Below are 16,854 nucleotides of genomic sequence, written 5' to 3'. Positions count from 1 at the left end.
AAAAAAAAAAGGAGGACAGTATCAAACGTGGGATGATTCTGTAAGAGAAATTCTATCAAAACCTTCTAAATTTTTCTTGAGAGAACAGATCAGTATGTAGAATGCTCTTTCTTAGGTGGCATTCTGCTGGTTCCAGCAGCAATACTGACTCACCAAATGACAGCCTCAGGTTGTTTTCATCTACCACATAGCGGTTAACATAGTTTACAAAATCACAGGTCATTGTACTGATTTCAATCTCAACGTTTTATTCTGATCAGATTTATTAGCTTGGCCAGTATTTTTGTAAAGCTAAAGGTCTGGACATGAATGAGAAGGATGAAGCAAAGGAAAGGAATTCATTATGGTAGTATTACCACAGAAGACAACCTTAATCGCAATGAAGGGGGACAAATTTCCTTTTTTGCTTTAATCTTTACATGTCTAGCTATGATGCTTTCTCTTTGGTTCTTTCAACAAAACTATTAAAACCAATGCAGAAGTGGGAGGAAATCCACTGTCTGTTGACAGTCTTAGGGCACAAAATAGCTGTTCACTCTCTGCTTGCTTCTTGGACCCTATGGCCTCTCAGCCACGATTTGTAGAAAATTTTTTTTCATTTTAGCAGTACTTACCTTTGTCTGTAAATGCATATCGGAATCTAAAGTATATAATAACAATAAACATAGTATATAATAACCATATGGGATTAATATATAGTAGAAAATAATAAAAATAACTAATGATACATAATAGTAACATAAAATGGAATAATCAAATGTCAGTCTTTCTCCTGGTCCTTGTATATCACCAGTTATACTTCAGGTTTTGAATCTCCAGGGAGGAAAAAGTTATTCTTTTCAACCTGTACTGGTGTGATAGAAGTCAGCTTTTGTGCTTCTGTGAGCCAGTGACTTACAGCATTGTCTGAAGCCAAGTATAATTTGAGTGGCTGAAATACAAGCTGCCACATGCAGTTTACTAGTCTGCAGTAGTGAACTATGATGTTCTATTACAGCCATTTAATGGCACTTGAGTGATTAGAATTTATGTTTGCTGCACATACAGTGACACAGTGGCTTTTTCTAATTAAGGCAATATTAGAGAACTGTTCTCTTGGTTAGTGCCAAATGATGATCTTCAGTGTGGGATATTCCTAGCCCCAAAATATGCAATGGAAAAATGGTTCTACCTCTAGGCATACAAGCTTTGTCTTTCACTAGGTTCATTTCAGTTTGACATATTTAAATTAAACTATCAGAAGCTTTCTGTGGGAACACCGGGAAGGATCCTAGAATCAGTGTAAGGAGAACAGCCTTTGGTGGCATCCCGGAGCTCAGGAATATGGGAATGTACAACTAGAGACACCATGCTGAGCCCACACAAGAGGTTCTGAGAACTCTCCTTGCACCCTTAGTTTAGCAGGTACTCCATAGTGCTTCAGCAGCCCTTTTAGAAATGGAGTCTCTGTGTTACTCAGATTTACCAATATTTCTTTTAAAAATAGCACTTCCTCTGTAGACACAGTATTGAAAATGACTGACATCACAATGAAATAATCAGGTTACAGTATAAATCATTTACAGTAATTTGCTGAATTCCACAACACTTCTAATTTCCTTTGTGAATCATTTTCTTACATGCTTGTTCAATTCTGTGTTGTATACCAAAGTTGGATTTAGTAGATTAAGAAGCAGAAGCTTTGTACACAATTCAGAATGTGGCTGTCAAGTTTTGCTGGCTATCAGGTCCTCAGTCACCTGAGAAATATTAAATCTTTAAAGACCTTTCCTATGCCACATTTTTTCTACATGTTACAAGTTTTGTATAATAGAGACTATTATTGTAGAAGATACTTGAATGGCAATATTAATATATTTTTCTTCCTCTCTAACATTTCATTTTCTTATTAAAATCAAGCACTCCAGTTAAAGAAAAAAATAATAAAAAATAAATTAAATAAACAAACAAACAAACAAACAAAAAGAAAAACACTGCAGAAACTGATCATGCTAATGATTCTTCCAATCATACTGTGTGTCATTTTGTTATATCTTCGGAATGCATCTTAATATTTAAAACATGCTAACTTCTGACTTAATCTCCTTCCTCCAAATCCTATATTACAATCACAAGGTGTCCCAAGCATACTACACACTCTCACAACTTTGTGTTATGTTGTATTTTGTTTCAGGGTTTGGGAGGTGGGTTGTTGTTTTTTTTGCCACACAGTATTTTTCATTCGTTTGCCTGATACTACAGTATTACAAGACTCCAGGTCTATGAGGTCAATGGCCTCCAGTTCCAGGAAGTTTCCAAGGGAATATTTTCTATTTATGTTTACATATCCTGAATCTGTGCTTTCAAAGTCATTTTTTCATCTGAGTGTTTCCTTCTGCTGGCTTGCATTTATTTCTTCCATTGTAATAACATACTTCATTGACAAAAGAACCCAAGGGGACGTATGCAGCTAAACAGAAATTTTCAGATGGAGAATAGAAAGCAAACAGGTACATGCTAAAGCAAATTTTGACTTAGATACTGCTTTTGCCATTTCTAAAATCAAAGGGGAAAAGACATGTATTAAGTCTTTCCTCTCCCTGTTAAATTACTTGAAAGTCTATCTGTAGGCTCAGCACGGAATTTCACTAGGAGTTGAGCAAGCTATGTTCTATCAAGACTCTTTCTGAGGATATTACTGGTAATTGAATTTTAATTTCTTATGGTGAAAAGAAACATTTAGAAACAGAATAATATAAAATACACACACACACACACACAAAACCAAAAAAAAAAACCAAAAAAAAACCCACTTTGATATGGTTATTAAGGGTTTAGTAAAACAGTAAGCCAGTATTTATTTATTTATTTATTTAATCTAGTGAGTGCAGAAAAGCAGGTATGACTTACATGCAGAACTACAGCAGTAAGAAGAAAACAGTGGTGTGATTGTACCAATCAATTCCATCTAGTTTTTCAGAGTTGTAAACATTCGCTGTTCTATAGGGCTTTGTTATGCATGAGTGCAATATTACTTCCTAACTTTTTTCCTACCACATATACATATTTTCTGCTGAATTATTTTACAGAGATATAAATGTATAATTTTTAGAAATTTAGAGATATAAATATAACTGTATAATTATTTTCTGCTCTATTTTACAGAAATCCACACAGCCTGGAAGTGGTATTTTTTTCTAGTGTTTCTTGAGCTTGCACAGAACAGAGAAATCTGTTAAACAAGATAACTGACTGTAAGATTAGAATTGCTACAGCTATATTAATTGAAAAGCTGTAGTAGCATTTGCTACAATATTCTGAATAGTCCATTGAACTCTAGCTTGAAATTAATCTGAAAAAGAAACACAATTTCATATAGGGTTTATTTCTCATGGAAAGGGCTTTAAAATGAACATCAAAATACTACTAGTGTATCTACTCTGAGAAGTTGTCTATGGAAACTTAGCAGTTTTCCAATTAAAAGTGAAAATTCAAGTTTTTCTGTTTATGTAATAAGTATGCACATGGTACTGCATGCTTTGGCATGCTTTGGACTTTTTTTTTTTTTTTTTTTTTTTTTTTTCCAGCATTCTCTTAGAGGTCCTGGTGAAGAGTCCCTGAAAAATAATTTCTCAGTTAGAAAGAAGTTACACAAAGATTGTTTCTGTAGACTTGGAGACCACAGTTCAAAGAGCAGCTCTACCCAGCTCTACCTTAGACTATCTAATCTCATGTTGAACTGGCAGTCTTTTTCTTAGATTTTCTTTGTGTTCCAGAGTTGGTATTGTAGACATCTTTTTAAGTATCGTACATGTATGTGTCTATACCCCACAGTCCCTTGCTACCTGTGTGTTCCACACCTGGAAAATTTAGCTATCACCATGCCTATCTGCTCCAAAGTAACCACGGAAATTATCATTTTTAATCAGCTGAAATCTGTATAAACATAAATATTTTCAAGGTAGAGAAACTGAACTGGTAATTCTGAGCACTGCGCTATATATATTAATTTATTCAAGATACTAACACTAGTGTATCACTTGAAAGCAATTTAGCAGGAAATGAAGAAATACAATGGAGCAAAGCCAGTAATTTTTCTAGTTATCAACAAGCTCTTTACCCAGTATCACTGGCTCTGTCTTTAACACTGCTCAAGGTAGTCCTCAGATTTCAGCTTTCACTGCAGCATGAGCTCTTTAAACTGACTGAGCTCTTTTTGTTACCAGCATTTTCACTGGATGAAAGTTTGGCTTTGTACTCAGATGTCTCCTAAGAACTGTTCATTCTTAACTGTCCATAGAAATTAAATAAAGTCCATGACCCTCACATCCATATTAATTTTACTTTAGCAGGTTGCTTTTGTTTTTTTCTTTCAAATTTTCTAAGCGTATGTTCCAGTAAGAAATAGTGACAATAAGAGAATCCAATTATCTCTAGATGGATGAAGTCCTCAAAGCTGTATTTTCAGAGATAGAAAGAATGATGAAAGTGAAAATGCCAAGGCACACATAGTTATCAAACAGTGAAACAAAATGCTAGTGCAACATGATGTGATGGGAAGTTATGTGCTGAGAGCTTCCATCCTTTCTGGAAAATCCTACACATAATGACATACAGAGATATACCAGAACTATTGCACGCGTGGCATGTGCACTGTGAACCCAGTGCATCCTGATCATAGACTGACTCTGCAAATAACCTTCTATGAAACAGAGGAATCAAGGGGCTCAAGTGTATTACACATGGAGCTAGCACAAGGCATGCATGGCAGGACTGGAGTACTCTTGCATGTTTCTGTGCAAACACCACACATTTAAACTCTGCTATCTGTTCAGGACATAAGGGCTTTGAGAAGGATTTCTGAATATCTGGAAATTTAGGAGTGAAGGGTTGAAGTGGGTGATTAATAGTATAGAACTATAGGACCCTTAGCCTTTATCTCAATCTATCAAATTCTGTGCCTCCACACAGGCTCAAAATATTATATTCATAAATTATTCCTGAAGCATGATGTAATAAAAATACATGTTTTTCGTTGAAAATGAATAGAATGTTTGTTTGTCTGTTTTTTTTTGTTTTGTTTTGTTTTGTGTTTTTTCTTTCTTTCCTGACATCTTACATGCATTTCAAAAGCCATGTCACTTAAAAAACAATGCTTGCTTTATAATTTATTTATTACATCTCATTATTCCCTAGCAAGATGCATGAAGAGACCAAATCCTCTGAATGAATTCTGCAGTGGAAGCTAAAAGGATTCAATAGGAAATAGGAAACCCCAGTCACCCAGGAATCTTGGAAGTGATTGTGGACTGGTCAGAAGACAAAGACTTTGGAATATTGCCAGAGGAGGTGACACATGCTGAAGAGGCCCCGCTGTGTAATAAACTACAAGAAAATGAGTTGTGCTATGCACAGTTCACTGATGGGTCCTGTTGTATTGTGCAAAAGCATCAAAGATGGAAGGCTGCTGTATGGAGTCCTACATGACAAGTCATAGAAACTGCTGAAGGAGATGGTGAATCAAGCCAATTTGTAGAAGTGAAGGTCATCCAGCTGGCTTTAGATATTGCTGAATGAGAAAAGTGGTCAGCGCTCTGGCTGTATACTGACTCACGTCAAATGCCCTATGTGGGTAGTTACAGCAATGGAAGTAGAGCAACTGGCAGCGCAGAAGCAAACCCATCTGGGCTGCTGCATTGTGGCAAGATATTCTCACCCGAGAAGAGAACCTGGTTATAAAAGTATGTCATGTAGATACTCATGTATCCAAGTCAGGCTACTGAAGAACATCAAAACAAACAGCAGGTGGAGTGGCTCAGGTGGATCTGGACTGGCCAAAAAAGGTTGAATTATTTATAGCTCAGTGGGCCCATGACACCTCAGGCCATCAAGGCAGAGATGCAACATACAGATGGGCTCATAATCAAGTGGTGGATCTGGCCATGGACACTATTGCACGGGTTATCGATGAATGTGAAATACACACAACAATCAAGCAAGCCAATTGGTTAAAAACTCTCTGGTATGGAGGATGATGTCTGAAATATAAATACAGGGAACCTGCCAAGGCAAGCACCATGTACTTACAGTGGTGGAAGTAACCACTGGATGGTTAGAAACATATGCCATCTCCCATGCTACCACCCAGAACACTGTTCTGGGCCTTGAAAAAAAAGGTTTTACAGTGACATAGCACCCCAGAAAGAATTGAATCAGATGAAAGGACTCATTTTTGAAACAACCACATAGACAGCTGGGCCAAAGAGCATGGCATTGAGTGGGTATATCACATCCCCTATCATGCACCAGCCTCTGGGAAAATTGAACAATATAATGGACGATTAAAGACTACACTGAAAATGATGGGACATGCAAATATTGGAGTACCTATTTAGCAAATGCCACCTGGTTAATCACCACTAGAGGATCTGCCAACCAAGCTGGTCTTGCCCAATCAAAACTTCTATGTACTGTAGAAGGGGATAAAGTCCCTGTATTGCATATAAAAAACATACCGGAGGAGACTGGGTTATTCCTGCCTCAGGCAAAGGCAAACATCCATGGGATTGCTTTTGTTCAGGGGCCCAAGTACACTTGGTGGGTAATGCAGAAAATGGGGAAGTCCAGTGTGTTCCTCAGGGGATTTGATTTGGGGTGAGAATAGCCTGTGATTTGAATTGTAATATTCCAGTTGCTGTATCTATATAATGCTGAATACCATCACTATTCTGTTAATGTTATTACAGTAAGAGTCACCCAGACTGATGAAGAATGAATTTTGATGGAACCAAGCACAGAGCAGTGGTGATAGAACACAATAAGCTCTGTGGTGATGGAACCAGAGCTGCCTTCAGTGTGCAACAGGCCAACATCAGACAGCATCCCTTCTGACCTGAAGTACCATTTTGACACAAAGAAGTCCAAGGTCATGGACTAAAAGACATGACAACAGACATTTAGAGAGATGGCCCACAAACTAAGGGGATAGTGTCTGCGTGTCATAAAGCGGGAAGGGTGGCAGTGGTTAATTAGAATCTATCGGAAAGCGTGGGACCTGAGCAAGGCTTAAATATTATTGGAGAGGTGGATATTGTCCTGATTTGGCTGGGACAGAGTTAGTTTGCTTTATAGTGGCTGATACAGTGTCATGTTTTGGATATAGGAAGAAAATAACGTTGATAACACACCAATGTTTTTGATGTTTCAGAGTAGTGATTACACAGAGCCAAGGACTTTTCAACTTCTCATGGTGACATGTCAGTGAGGAGGCTGGGGATGCACAAGAAGCTGGGAGGAGACACAGACTGGATAGCTGACCCAAACTAGCCAAAAGGATATTCCATCTTCTATGAAGTCATGCTCAATAATTGTTATAAATGATGAGAACTGCTTTGTATCAAAATTGCCTAACTTTGGATTATTTACTAGCACAAGAAGGAGAAGTCTGTGGAAAATTTAGCTTTAGTAATTGCTGTTTAAAGATTGATAAAAAGGGTGTTTTCTTCCTACTAGCTGATAGAATGTTATGTTCTGGTTTAGGATGAGAAGAATGTTAATAATATGCTGATGTTTTATTTGTTTTGAATTGTTACAGAGCAGTGCTTACACCAAGCCAAGGACCAAGCCAAATTCAGCTTCTCACTGTCCTGCCAGCAGGCAGGCTGGGAGGAGAGCCGGACTGCTCGGGGTTAGGTTGGACATCAGACAGCAGGTGGTGAGCAATTGCATTGTGCATCACTTGTTTCGTATACATTATTACTAGTAGTAATATTATCATCATTATTATTGTTATTATTATTATTATTATTATTATTTTCTTGTTTTTATCTCAACTCACAGGCTTCACTTTCCCATTTCTCTCTCCCATCCCAGAGAAGGAGGGGGGGGAGGTGAGCGAGCAAACACAAACCTGGAAGGATATGGAATGGGATTTATTTTCATGGCTGCCTGGTGGACCATGGGTTAAAAGAGTGTTATTTTTATTGTTACGTGGTGTAAAGATGTTATTGTTTATACCTTGTATGATACCTTGTCTTACATTATTAATACACCGGGTGATAAATAGTACATTGGTAATAACTTCGTTAAAAAAGGAAGGGAATATGTCAATTATGATGCTTAAGAATTGGACCCTCCAAGAACGGACTGATGAAATCCAGTTAACAACAGAAGAGACATGAATTGTTGATATTAAAAAGAAGATAAGGGATTGTGAGGAATGTGTTAACAATTCGTGTCCATAAAGAATAATTCTGTTTGAATCCTGCCTGCCTCTGGGCCCTGCACTGGCAATTTAATTCTTGAACCACAGATGCAGTGTGTCCCAGTCTCCCCCTCATTCTAGTCAATTTATCAATGTCTTCAGAAAACACTCCCTAAATTTATGAACCTGTTTGCTTTTGTTATTCCGGACTTCTATTTCTAACAGTTACAGCCTTTTTTCCTGTCTTCTTCGAGATTAACTTAACACTGCTATAGATGTGACTGTCCCTGTGAATGGCTGGGGAAGAATGTTTTAATTACTCGTGAAGCATCAAATAAGAAAGCTGTTTGTGTTTGATGTCTGGGAGTTTCAGAACAACTGATAACAACTAGTGACTGTTATGGGATACTATGAGGATCCTTGGTATCTGGCCAGGGGGGCCAAGAGATTAAGAGGAAGAAAAAAGAAGCTGAAGGACGGTTGGGAGACAAGACCTGCAGAGAGTGTACAGAGAGTGTTCCATAAACTTGGAATAGTGCCGAGTGAGTACAAAGGTGAGAGGAAGACTACGAGCCTTCAGCATGAAAGACCCCTAGAGACCCCCAGAGGAGACTGATGCGCATGCTCCAGTAGGAGGGACTGGACCCCGGAAACTAATTATAATAACCTGTTTTTTTTAGAAGTAGTAATGAATATGTATTAGTCTAGGAGCATAAAAATTAGCTGCTTGATGTAACTGGTGTGCGTCCTGGTGGAGCGGAGACTCCCGGTGCACCCAGCGCTGTTTGCTTACCTCTATTGCTTTATATTCTTTTAATAAATCCTATTTTTTTATTTAATCCTAATTTGAATCCTGAGCCATTTATAACAGGTTCCTATGCTTTGATTTGATATTTTAGCAGTGTGGAAAGCAACTCAACAAAATCAGTGATGTTCTCCAAGCCTTTTAAATCACACCCCTCTCTACAGGGTCAAATGGGTCCCTTCTTGTAAAGGAAAGGTTCGATGTAGAAGTAGTGTCTGGATGCACTATGGATGGAATAAATCCTAAGTTTGCAAATCATACTAACTATGAGGAGATGTGAGCTCCCTTGTGTATAGACAGGCCTTGTGGCGAGACCTTGACAAGTCCGAGTGCCAGGCAATCACTGACGTATGAAGTTTAACAGGGACAAGCGACAGATTCTTCACCTACATGTAGGTTGGGGCAACATTGCCTATGCATCCAGAGTGGGGGATGAGCAGCCCTGCAGCAAGGGATCTGGGCACTGCGGTCAGTGGCAAGTTGAATAGGTATCAACAGCGTACCCTGCGGCCAGGAGGGCCACCCATACCCTGGGCTGCATCAGGCACGGCATTCCTAGCCAGCTGAGGGAAAGGATTGTCCTGCTCTGCTCTGCTCTGCACTGATGTGGCTTCACCTCAAGCACTGTGTGCAGTTTTGGGTGCCACAAAATAAGAAGTACATAGAGCTGTTAGAGAGTGTCCAAAGGAAGCTAGGGAAATGGTAAATAAAAGGTCTAGAGGGCAAAACGTGTGAGGAGCGGCTGAGCTCCCCTGGTTTGCTCAGCCCCGACAGGAGCAGGCTGAGGGGAGTCCTCATGGCAGCCTGCAGCTCCCTCAGGAGGGGAGCGGAGGGGCAGGCGCTGAGCTCTGCTCTCTGGGGACAGCGACAGGACCCGAGGGCACGGCATGGAGCTGGGGCAGGGCAGGGTCAGGCTGGGGGTTAGGGAAAGCTTCTGCACCCAGAGGGTGCTTGGGCACTGGGACAGGCTCCCCAGGGCAGCGGTCACAGCACTGAGCCTACAGAGTACAAGAAGCGTTTGGACAATGCTCTCAGACACATGGTCTAAATTTTGGGTGGTCCTGTGTGGAGCCAAGAATTGGACTTGATGATTCTGGTGGGTCGCTTCCAACTCAGGCTATTGGGTGATTATTTTATGATTATATACAGGAAGTGTAGCTCGTGTCATGTTGGAACTACAGCAAAAAGCAAAGTCAGCTCATGCAGGCCCACAGTTGCACCATTGCATGGTGCTTCTTATTAGATCAGCTCTTGAATTAAGTAAGCAACCTGGAGGTGAAAACCTCTTTTCTTACTTACCACTTCAGCAGTCCAGTTAACTTCAGTTTAGGCATTTTCCTAAGTGCTGCTTTTGTTTGGAGAAGAACATTTATTCAGTGTTTCTTTCCATTCCTAATATTTCAGGTTCCTAAAGGAAGTCACTGCTGGTCAATGATTGCACACTCCAGGCCCATTCTTTGGAAGGACAGTGGCCAAAAAGGCAGCCAGAGCAGATGTTGCTGCCCAGCACTTGTTGCTGGTGCTGTACCACGGGTGTTTCGACTCCAAAGAAGCACATAAAGCTGTGTTTCAAGGGGATCGCTTCTTACCTAGATCTTGCTTCCCCTGCTACTACCTGAAAGCAGCAGCTCCGGCTCCTACCTGAAAGTGGAGGAAAGCACCCGCTGGTTCCAGATCTCACTGAAAGCAGCCTGGGAGCTTCTGCCACAGTCCTGCCACTGCTGCCTGACGGTGCTGCCCTCCTGCTGCTCCCGCAGGCTCAGGCTGACCGGTGCCTCCAAGAGCACTACATCAAAAGGATGCTTGGTGTGCAGCTAGATGACTCAGACACCTCCCTGAGCATCAAGTAGGCTGCAGCCAGCTTCAGCAGCAGCACGGCACCACCAAAGAGTTGTGCTGCAGCAGAGATGCAGTTTGTCAGGCACATGGCCAGGCATGCCTGCCACCACTGCTTCCACCTCAGATGTCTGCAGATCTGCACCCGCATGCTGGTGGGCAAAGGCTTTTCTCCCCCCATGCCTTGAAGAAGGTTGGGTTCCAGCACCTGACGCCAAGAGCTCTGTCTAGCCTGGTGCAGGAGAGATTGCCCCCTGTCGCCGGTTGATCCTCCTGTGGCACCTCTGCTCTTGCCTTGACCACTTGCTGTTAGGCAAAGAGACAACAATGTTTGTCCATTGTTCTCCCTGAACAGGGTTTTGTTCGAGTGCATGAAATCCAGTTTCAGTTCTGCTAACCAAGGCATCCTTCCCCTGTCATGCCCTGCCCCTATTCTGGAGAGGGTTGGAGATAAAATCGTCCTAGTGTTATGGACTTCAAATAAAGCGCAATGCCTTCAGTGGCTTGCTTTACCTTGAATCGCTGATACCCGTTCCAAAGCAATTTCTGGAAGTCTTTACACATCTTCAAATTGTCATACCCCGTTTTGTCACGGAACAATTTCCTAGTTGTGAAAACCTTCTTTGCACTAGAGTGCAAACCTGCAAAAGCTAATCTCAAAATAATGCCATTTTCTAGGCTAACAAAGTGTTAGTGAATCCGATTTTTCTAAATGTGCATCTCTTAAAACTACAGGAATCATCAAGTTCTATTCTGGTCTTCCCTAATGCAATGGAGATGAACTTCTTCAGGTCAGTTTCAGATTGGAGAGAAGAAAAAACAACTGCATAGCACTTACCTTTTAAGGTTTAGTGACAAAATCAATCTTTTAACTGTTATGAAAATAGTCAAAACTTTAAATGGCAACTAGAAGATGGTGACCAGTTTGGTAACACTTAAAAAAGGATGCTCAGAAAACTGTAGCACAGAACTGTAGAAAATCAAGCCCTTTAAGATTGCCCACCTTAGATATCCATAAGTGACTAAGCTCTACGTGTTAATCTTCAAAAGCTTGTAATTAGGTTGTATTTTATTCTCTACTCATTTAAATTAAAGCATTACCAAGATTCAGTAGATAAACTTCAATTCTTTTCCCATTCCTGCTACAAATAAATGTTATTACTTCCGAATGAGCCACAACAATATCAGTCCTTTTATAACGATGAACAAACCCCACCCTGCCATGGGCAGGGACACCTCCCAGCAGACCAGGCTGCCCAAAGCCCCATCCAGCCTGGCCTTGAGCACCTCCAGGGATGGGGCACCCACAGCTTCTCTGGGCAGCCTGTGCCAGTGCCTCACTGCCCTCAGGGTAAAGAATTTCCTCCTTATATCTAATCTAATTGTACCCTCTTTTATTTTAAAACCATTGCCCAAAAAAGTTCTGTCACTGCACTCCCTGACAGAGTCCCTCCCCAGCTTTCCTGCAGGCCCCCTTTAGGCACTGTAAGGTCACTGTAAGGTCTCCCCAGAGCCTTCTGTTCTTCAGGCTGAACAACCTCAGCTGCCTCAGCGTGTTTTCACAGGAGAGGTGCTCCAGCCCCTTCGTCCATCCATCCTTGGGGCCCTCCTCTGGACTCATTGTCATACTTGTGTGTCCTTCTTGTGCTGGGGGCCCCAGAGCTGAGCACAGGGCTCCAGGTGGAATCTCACAAGAGCAGAGAAGAGGGAGACAATCATCTCCCTCACCCTGCTGCCCACTCTGCTTTTGATGCAGCCCAGGATACAGCTGCCTTTCTGTGCCTCAAACCCACACTGCTGGCTCATGCTGAGCTTCTCATCAAACCAGCAGCCCCAGGGCCTTCTCCTCAGGGCTGCTCTCAATCCATTCTTCACCCAGGGCCCAGGCGCAGGGCCTTGCACTTGGTCTTGTTGAACTCCATCAGGTTCTCACAGGTGCACCTCTTGAGCCGGGTCCCTCTAAATGGCATCCCTTCCCTCCAGCATGTCGACCGCACCACTCAGCTTGGGCTCACTGGCAAACTTGCTGCGGGTGCACTTGATCCCACTGCCCATGACACTAACAAAGACATGAAAAAGCAGTGGTCCCAAGACTGGTCCCTGAGGAACACCGCTCATGACTGTTCTGCACTTGGACATTGACTGCAATTCTTCAAGTGCAACCATCCAGCCAGTTCCTTATCCACCGAGTGGTCCAACATTTCTAGAAATATCAATATTTTAAATACGTATCTTTTCATCAGTTCTGGACTCTGCTCTCTTGCTTTTCAGGGATGCCTCTCCAAAGCACTTGATTTCTCAGCACCTTCATGAATGTTAGCTCAGAAATTTAAGCACAGGTTGTTACTGCCTGGCAATGTAGGGCCTTTCCCTTGTAAGCATTCATCCTACTATGAAGGTGACATTCCCTTTCTGAGTCTTCTCTAATTAAAATGCTGTTATTTAATTAGACTTTCTCAACTTGCCCTCAGAAGCCATCATTAGGAAGAGCATCCTCGGTGCATGCAGCATGCCCAGTCTTTTACTCTCTACAGCTAAGTACCTAGAGCTTGGCTGTTACAGAAAACCATCACACTGATGTCAGAACAGTTGCTTGTCCTTCCTTCTGAGGAAAGAAAAGCAAACTCAATCTGAGGTTACACCATAAAAATGTATATAATAATAACAACTGGACACAGGAGAACTGTACAAGGTTTATTATGCAAACAACTATTTTCAGAACAATCAGCCTATGAACTGTGAACAACTCTGAACAACTCTGAACCTGGAAGTGGGTGCCGCTCTCCCTGCTATCCCTAGTGGGTCCTGCGCTAGGGTGCCGGCCCATCGCCTGCAGCTGTCCTGTCTGAGCCGCAGGTGCAAGTTGGGCAGTGTGGGGGTGCTGAGGGCTGCCAGTCGGGTGGATTTGGCATGGCCGTGGCAGAGGCTGCTGCCAGCCCGGGACTTGCAAGTGGACGCAAGGGAGGTCTGGCAGCCCAGGGAAAGCGCGCAGCTGCCGCGTTTCGGTGCATAGGTGGCAAGGCGGGTCCCATGAGAGGCAGAAAGTGGTACCGTGTGGGAGTGGGAGAGGCAGGTGGGCTCTGGCTGCTGCGTGCTGGCAGCTGGGGGGAGGCCGGAGGCTGTTGATTGTCCCTGCCTGCTGCCTCTGCAGCGGGGCCTGGCAGGGAGGGAGCATCCGTGCATGAGGCTGGATGGGCACCGCTAGCCTGGGGGGGGGCTTTTGCCTGGCGCTTTGGGAGAGGGGACCCTGGGGGGGCTGCTGTCTGCGTGTCTTCTTCTGCAGCTTTTTCCATCCCGTCCTTCTCCTGCCCAGCATCTGCTCCCCGCCCATGCTGGATGCCTGAGCTGCTGCTGCTGGGGCACTTTGCATCCAGATCCGCCTGTGTTGCAGGGGCAGCCGTGGCTTTCCTCTTCAGGGCGGCACGGCGATTGCAGTTGATGAGCAGGTGGGGAGAATACCTCTTGAAGTTGGGGTTGTGGTAGAGGAGTAACTAAAAAAATGAAAAGGAGGAGAGTTAGTTGCTACCATTTCCCAAAAATAATAAAAAATCGTTGATTGAGAAACCCAGGTACCACGACTCGACAGATGCTTCTGCGTAGCATTAACATAGAGGTAAAGGTAAGACTACCCTGCTAATGTGCATCCTACAGTTGAAACAAGAATTCAGATATTGCACAGCAAGAGATCTTGCAACTATATTAAACTGAGTAGACTCCTCATAGCCCAATTTATTTATATTTCCATTCCATTAATTTAAACTCATTGAGTATAACCCAAATATAGTGTATCCACATTTCTACCACTCATCAATGCCACCTGACAAATACCTCGACACCAGCCTGAGAAAGACATTAAGTTTAGAACATTTACTGTCGTCCTCACCTCCTCTATTGCCAAGGCCTACTTTATTTAACCCCCCCTATCTCCCACTAGAATATCGTGAGTGTTGGTTCATGTGTGGAGCAAGTGATGTACCTTCCTATGAGCAGAAAATGCATCTTCTGCCATGAATTTGGGAAGCGAGGCAGATCTTGGGAAGGTCCATTTCATTTTGGTGAATCCGTACAGGTTAAGTTCACGAATGAAACTCTTCACACTGTCAGCCTCAAAAATTTTCTGCGGCCCGGTCCTCCCCAGCACTTCTACTTTAAACATTTCCTCATCGATCACAATACAGCTTTCACAGCGAGCCCAGCAAATGCTCTTAAACTCGTCGCCTTCAACTAGGTACCACAGTTTCGTTGGGAAACTGAGGACGGAGAAGACATTGGTTTTGACAGCACGCTCCTCAGAAGAACTACCGCGTCTGCTCTCACGGTTATCAGTGGAAGCTGGGCAATCCTTTCCTCCCTCTATTGATGCTGCAGCACCATCAGAAGCTGCTCCTCCATCCTGTCCCGGAGGCTCAGCAGAAGGGGACTCTGAGGATTCAACCGGCTTGTCTGGAGCAGCAACGGGTGAAGTTTCTGCTGGAAGCGGCTCCCTTTTAATTTCTTTTGTCTCATCTTCACTGAAACTTCTGCCTGAAGCCATTTCAGTGGGCAGCTCAGTCTTCGTCCTGCCAGTCAGCAAGTGAGACCCAGCTGGTCTGTCTGGGCGTTCTGGTGGGAGATGCTTGAACATCACCGTGACACCCGCAGTCACCACAGTGACATCACAGTGGAACGGCCAGAGCAGATGTTGCTGCCCAGCACTTGTTGCTGGTGCTGTACCACGGGTGTTTCCACTCCAAAGAAGCACATAAAGCTGTGTTGAAAGGGGATGGCTTCTTCCCTAGACCTTGCTTCCCCTTCCCCGTGTGATAGCTCCCTTCTGGCCTCCTTGATGTCCCTCTACGTTTTCCAGCTGGGGAGGGAAATCAGTTGCCCGAGCAATGTGAACTAAAGAATGTAGCAATCTCTTCCTAGTTTCCTGCCACTCCTTGAAAATGCTCTGTGATTTCCACAGCACCGCTTCTGCAAGGGAATAGCTGTGTACCCAGGCGATGCTCCTCAAGGTCAGCAGTCTCCCAGAGGCTGCTCTGCAGGTCCAACCAGAATAAAACCTATACAGATTTTGCTGATGACATAACAGAGTAGATGTACAACCCCTTGTTTCTTTGATTGGCTTCCTATGCTTTGATTTGATATTTTAGCAGTGTGGAAAGCAACTCAACAAAACCAGTGACGTTCTCCAAGCCTTTTAAATCACACCCCTCTCTACAGGGTCAAATGGGCCCCTTTTTGGAAAGGAAAGGTTCGATGTAGAGGTAGTGTCTGGATGCACTATGGATGGAATAAATCCTAAGTTTGCAAATCATACTAACTATGAGGAGATGTGAGCTCCCTTGTGTATAGACAGGCCTTGTGGCGAGACCTTGACAAGTCCGAGTGCCAGGCAATCACTGACGTATGAAGTTTAACAGGGACAAGCGACAGATTCTTCACCTACATGTAGGTTGGGGCAACATTGCCTATGCATCCAGAGTGGGGGATGAGCAGCCCTGCAGCAAGGGATCTGGGCACTGCGGTCAGTGGCAAGTTGAATAGGTATCAACAGCGTACCCTGCGGCCAGGAGGGCCACCCATACCCTGGGCTGCATCAGGCACGGCATTCCTAGCCAGCTGAGGGAAAGGATTGTCCTGCTCTGCTCTGCTCTGCACTGATGTGGCTTCACCTCAAGCACTGTGTGCAGTTTTGGGTGCCACAAAATAAGAAGTACATAGAGCTGTTAGAGAGTGTCCAAAGGAAGCTAGGGAAATGGTAAATAAAAGGTCTAGAGGGCAAAACGTGTGAGGAGCGGCTGAGCTCCCCTGGTTTGCTCAGCCCCGACAGGAGCAGGCTGAGGGGAGTCCTCATGGCAGCCTGCAGCTCCCTCAGGAGGGGAGCGGAGGGGCAGGCGCTGAGCTCTGCTCTCTGGGGACAGCGACAGGACCCGAGGGCACGGCATGGAGCTGGGGCAGGGCAGGGTCAGGCTGGGGGTTAGGGAAAGCTTCTGCACCCAGAGGGTGCTTGGGCACTGGGACAGGCTCCCCAGGGCAGCGGTCACAG

The 16,854-nt window shown here is 43.6% G+C and overlaps 1 long non-coding RNA gene across 1 annotated transcript in view; it reads left to right on the top strand.

Annotated features, from left to right (window-relative positions):
- The window catches only part of LOC137860661 (uncharacterized), a 170,589-nt gene extending 161,344 nt beyond the window's left edge, over positions 1-9,245 (top strand). The window contains exon 15 of the long non-coding RNA XR_011099122.1: positions 5,176-9,245. This is a non-coding gene — a long non-coding RNA (uncharacterized lncRNA). The remainder of the gene's footprint in view (positions 1-5,175) is intronic.
- The last annotated feature ends 7,609 nt before the right edge of the window (positions 9,246-16,854 follow it).

This window comes from Anas acuta, chromosome 1, assembly GCF_963932015.1.
Source record: "Anas acuta chromosome 1, bAnaAcu1.1, whole genome shotgun sequence".
Taxonomy (NCBI): Eukaryota; Metazoa; Chordata; class Aves; order Anseriformes; family Anatidae; genus Anas; species Anas acuta.
This window is presented reverse-complemented; position numbering and strand designations above follow the sequence as displayed.